Source organism: Pseudochaenichthys georgianus, chromosome 14 (assembly GCF_902827115.2).
Source record: "Pseudochaenichthys georgianus chromosome 14, fPseGeo1.2, whole genome shotgun sequence".
Classification (NCBI taxonomy): Eukaryota; Metazoa; Chordata; class Actinopteri; order Perciformes; family Channichthyidae; genus Pseudochaenichthys; species Pseudochaenichthys georgianus.
In genome coordinates, this window is record NC_047516.1 from 415,346 (window position 1) to 421,204 (window position 5,859).

The window sequence follows — 5,859 nt, forward strand, 5'->3', positions numbered from 1 at the left end:
TTGACAAACATCATATGTGTCATTCGTGGCACAATTCAAACGCGATCAAAAGATAACCTTTCTCTCTCCATTGACTTCAATGTATAATTTTACGCTTCCGGGGTCCCATGGAGGCTCCCGGAAAGGGAGGGACTTCGCCTCTCTATTGACAAGATACACTTTAAAACACAATTGACAACTCTTTGACGTAAGTAAAAAGTAATACATTAGCTGCTGTTTAAGCTGACATTGATATTGTAAAGACGTTAGCTAACAGTAAGCATTACCTTAGCTAACAATACACAGAGTGTAAGACGTCAAAACTAACAAAAGAAGTGTACTAATATGAGATTTGTTTAGTCACAGAAAAAATAAGCCCCACTTACGTTTGATACATTTTACGGGATGTAGGTTGCGTGATATTACTCTAATGTTGTCGGCAATGTAATCTCTTATCTTGTTGCTGTTGGTGCTGCTCCTCCGTCGCTGCTGTCCCTGGAAACGGGGTCGACACAGCGCCTGCTTTTGGCAAAAAATACATTACATTCGTAGTTAATTTAGCATTTTATTTATGTTTATATGTCAGCCCAACAGTTAAACTTGAAGCATTCATTTTCTAGGTTATTGTGTTGCTTTTACTCGAGTGATATCTAAACAAGAAGAAGAACTACCTGTATCTATGGCAACGATTACAATCTATGAGCAGTAGTGTGTGGTTGCCTTTTAGCTTGTTAGCTTCTTCGCAGTGGCTGTTACTTACAAATCAACCCTAATGTATCTGTCATTTCTGTCGCTTTTAGTTTCAAACGCTGTACACAGTTAGGCTACTGTATATGTAGCCTACCTGTTGGCTAACTGTAGCTAGCGCCAAGTGCTAGTTTAGCTAACACTAAACCAAAAGCGTTTTCCGGATGTTTACTACTAGCGATATTGAATACTATCTTGATGGCAGATGGCTGGAACACAGATACAGGAGAAGCTGTGCATAGGTCCCGGGATGCTGTTAAGAACTTGGAAATAAGGCGAGTAGCTCAAAAGCACTGCTTGTTTTGAGTGCCATTGTATCTTTCAAAGAAGTGGTGATAAACTCGTCCCGACGGGGAATCGACCCCGGCTATTGTGATTGACAGGCGGCAAAAGCCCTTTCATCAGTTTCCGTAGTGTGGTTATCACGTTCGCCTAACACGCGAAAGGTCCCGGTTCGAGACCGGGCGGAAACAAATCTTTGTCTTGCTTGTCTCCAAATACACAACATAAAGTAGATAAAAAAGGCAGCATAGATTGAAAAATAGCAGTATAGAGAAAAGAGATATTATTCATTCACTTCTGCGGGGTAGCGCACCCTGGAAACTATACATTGTGGACTTTGGAAAGAGCAGAGAAATGTACCTTGTAATTCAAATGTCATTGATTCCGCAATGGGGATTATTTGAGGTTTTTTTTGTATTATATGGTCCTAGATTAAAAGTAAGAAATAGAACATATTGCCTCCCTCTGAACATGTGTAACCAACTGTCAGGATTTGTATACAGTCCATGAAGGCAGCAGACAAAGGGACATTCATTGACCAACTGCATTCCCTAACTCGTCTAATTAGTGTGTGAGTTCATTTTCACATTAAAAACATGTTGAGTACAAATGATTTTTGAGTTTTGTATTGGACACAACAAAAAAATAGCAATCACGTATGCATTCTATTTCTATGATTATTATCCCCTGTCTAAAAAATAAAACACAGAAAAGTTATGTTATTAATGACTTTTTGTGTATCCCTTTTCCCACAAATGCTCATCAATCACTTTGGGTCACATCATTTAGGAAAGAGCGCCCCCGAAATACAGCTTGTGGCCAGAAATATATGACATCCGTAGTGATAAGAACTACCATAGAGAATGAATGGTAAAAGTTAAGGGAGTTAAGCCTTACTATTGCCGTGCGAGATCCGTAGGTTTCAGTTTGACTCCGGCTCAGGGCTTTGACAATCTGCTTTCCTTTGAATTGAAAGATTTCATGAGACTCGATTTTAGAGCCCAAGTTATAATGGCTTGTATTTACACAGCATGTCAGTTGAACATGTGAATGTTAGAATTGTGCTAAAATAACTATTGGTTGTTTTGTTATCAATCAGTGTCATCCCCATTGCAGGTCCTGAAGCATTGCATGCCTCTTAAACCATTTAAATGTCCTTTCTTATCGCTGAAATGTGTTTTTCTAAGTTGGGCCTTGTGAGTTTCATTTTCTGAAGTGGAGGGAAACTCTCGTCGCGACCGGGAATCGAACCCTGCTCTCCTGTTTGACAGGCGGCACAATCCCTTTCATCTGTTTCCGTAGTGTAGTGGTTATCACGTTCGCCTCACACGCGAAAGGTCCCCGGTTCGAGACCGGGCGGAAACACATTATGTCTTGATTGTCTCCACTTATAGAAAATAAAAAAGATTGAACAGGCAGCACAGATCGAAGAATAACAATATGTAGAGCAGGGCTATTCAGTTAGTTTGGAATGGGGGCCGGTTGATGAAAATGATCCAAAGCAAGGGGCCGGGAAAAAGATGCCTTGAAATATGAGCAATCATATCAAGAGCTTTGGATACAGTAAATACTACTACAGCAAGTGGAGTGCAAGGCCTTTATAGATCTAAATGGCATCTTTCATATCAGATAGATCTTTCATTTTTGTAAAGCACTTTGAATTGCCTTGTGTTGAAAGGTGCTATATAAATAAACTTGCCTTGCCTTATGCAATTTAGTAATTCAACATTTATTTTCTAGCTGTTTGTGCTAATGTGAAATTAATAATTGCTTTATTGTAATTACTTTTGGTGTAATTATTTAAAGGTGGGGTAGGTAAGTTTGAGAAACCGGCTCGAGATACACTTTTTGTTATATTCCATGGAATGCTCTTAACATCCCGATAGCAATACATATCTGAAGTGCTTTGACAAAAAAATCCATAACAAATTTCATCTGTGGAAGCCGCGATACTGTAAAAAGTACGACCAATCCAATCCGTTTAGCCGGGCCGGCTCGTCCACACAGCGGCGTGCGTTGACGCTTGCCGGCGGGCATGTCTGACACTCGACCAACAACCAATCACATGAATCTCCCGCCCCTGACACACAAGCAGAGCTTGTACTGGCATATGATTTGATTTGCTGACGCTTCTGCCGAGGCGTCAAAAGTTTAACATTGCTCAACTTTTGCAGCGAGCCACGCCAGCAACGCTCCGCTTCCCACGATGCAGTTCGGCTAAAAGTGACGTCACCCCATTCAAAGTGAATGGGCAGAAGCGTTGTAAGCGGATTCTTTTCGGCTGTGTACTTTCAAATTTTAGTGCACTCGAGCCGGTTTCTGAAACTTACCTACCCCACCTTTAAGTAAGCAAAGCAATGTTTAAAGGCCGCCTGAAATGTACACTAGCTAAGAAATAATAATTAATGTTATATTTCATATATTACATGTGCTTATATAAATATTGATGTTTCCTCCTGGTTTCGAAACCTAGGACATGTAAACCTAGGACAGTAAGGCTCATCTCCCTTAACTTTTATTAATTCATTCTCTATGGTAGTCCTTATCACTACGGATGTGATATATCTTTGACCATAATAGAGGGATCTGGGGGGCGCTGTTCAGACTCGGGGTTGTAATCAGGTTGGATGTGGCTATATAAATCATAACCACTAGGGGTGCTCTCACCGAGTTTCCGTAGTGTAGTGGTTATCACGTTCGCCTAACACGCGAAAGGTCCCCGGTTCGAGACCGGGCGGAAACATGTTTTAATTTTTTAGAACTCCTTTTCACTTAATCCCATAAAATACCATCTGGATCATGATAGTACAAATATATTTTATATTGATAAATAAAAATGAATAAATAAATACAGGAATAATACAATAAAAATGAGCTAACTTTATTAGTAGATGAACAACTAAACAAAACACATCATTTTTATAAAAACCTCAATGTTATCTTATTTATAGTTAATTCAGTAAACATAAATGTACATGTTAAGAATGGGTTAAAAATAGTAAAATGTTTTACACTGTGCATTAAGAACATGTATTACTTCATTTTTAATGTTTCCTCGCCCGTTTTTGTTCTGTGGGTTATATTATATATACCACCTTGTAACTCCTGTAAATAAAACATACTGAAATGAATAAAAGGTCTTTAGTGAAACTAATCCGGCATGCTAAGCCATAACACTGACTCATATGTAACGCTCGTTTAGCTAGAGGTGGGTCTTCTTCAGCAGCCACCAACAAGGGGAATCAGTTCAATGTATTACCATGTAATCATATATTATGTTGCTTATGAAGTGAATTTAACTTATTTTGGCGACCATGTACAGTCATTAACAAAAAGGTGAACATAATTTTCAGGGTTGACTGAGATAATGAAAATGTTTTCTTTTAATTTGGACAATTAACTGACAGAATAACTCACGATGCTCTACTCACCTGTTGTCCTCGTTTTTAAAGGGAAACCGTTGTAATGATAGCTCCTAGAATAAACTTAAAAACAACCTTTCTCTAAAGTATTACTATTCCTTGTGGCTGTTGTGTTTAGATATCTTTATACACACACACACACATAAATAGTTTGCCCAATTCACAGTTAACAAACTGTTGTTTCGGCTGAACTAAATGAATGTATTCTGATTATACTCTGGCCCTCACAGTAACTGAGATCAGGGAGACTCATTCATTGGGATAGGAACATCAGTCAATTTCAAACCCACTTAATTCCTTCATCACGGTACAGTAGTGTAAAGTTAAGTATGTCCCAGTGTAACCATTATAGTTTTATAATATTATTACGTAGGATAGTAACTCTGTAAAGGTGTAGGTGGCTCTTCAAAGAGCCGTTGTGTGGGGGTCCTGGTCTCAGTGCCCTCTCCCCGCGGCGGGCCAGCTGGATGTCCTTGGGCATGATGGTGACCCTCTTGGCGTGGATGGCGCACAGGTTGGTGTCCTCGAACAGGCCGACCAGGTAGGCCTCGCTGGACTCCTGCAGAGCCATGACGGCGGAGCTCTGGAAGCGCAGGTCGGTCTTGAAGTCCTGAGCGATCTCCCTCACCAGGCGCTGGAAGGGCAGCTTGCGGATCAGCAGCTCGGTGGACTTCTGGTAGCGGCGGATCTCCCTCACCAGGCGCTGGAAGGGCAGCTTGCGGATCAGCAGCTCGGTGGACTTCTGGTAGCGGCGGATCTCCCTCACCAGGCGCTGGTGAAGTCAGAACGATGTTGTCATTACCCCGCAGGTTGTACACAGGCTGGATAACGCTCACTCAAAGACCACGTGCCTGTGGTTCTGCGTGCACGCTAACGCCTACGGAGTTGACGTGAAGTGTGGAAATAAATGGATGGCGTTTCAGAGAACCAATAATGATGCTCTGAGGAATACTTTCCTGACTATTGGAAAACATTAGGACTTAATAATTCATGGTATTTACTTTAGGGCTTTCCCAAGTGTTCAAAGCGCCTTCCCAACATATCAGACATGCATCCAGATCACTGAGGACAACACCCACAGGACCCCCGCTGCCACAATCCACCGTGGGGTCTGATATATAGAATTAAAATACTCATCTCGGTGAACAGATAAGGAACGGTGAACAACAAGATGAAATGTTAAATGCTTCTTTGTAAGTTAGTGTCCTGTTTTAGAGATATTAAGTTGTATAGTGTTCAACTCTCAAGTGTTTGATATGTGACTCGACCATGAGGGACCTTGAAGGACACAGAGCAAAGGAAAGTCTTCATGTCGAGTGGGCGGCTCTCAAAAGAGCCTTTGGTCGGCGGCTCAGCAGCTGCTATCCCCCGAAGCCGTACAGGGTGCGGCCCTGCCTCTTCAGAGCGTACACCACATCCATGGCGGTCA

General features: G+C 41.4%; 2 non-coding genes across 2 annotated transcripts; both read left to right on the plus strand.

Moving 5' to 3' along the window:
- Nucleotides 1–2,300: 2,300 nt before the first annotated feature.
- Nucleotides 2,301–2,373, plus strand: trnav-cac (transfer RNA valine (anticodon CAC)). The gene has a single exon. It is a non-coding gene; the product is annotated as a tRNA-Val (tRNA).
- A 1,305-nt stretch (nt 2,374–3,678) lies between these two features.
- trnav-aac (transfer RNA valine (anticodon AAC)) lies at nt 3,679–3,751 on the plus strand. The gene has a single exon. It is a non-coding gene; the product is annotated as a tRNA-Val (tRNA).
- The last annotated feature ends 2,108 nt before the right edge of the window (nt 3,752–5,859 follow it).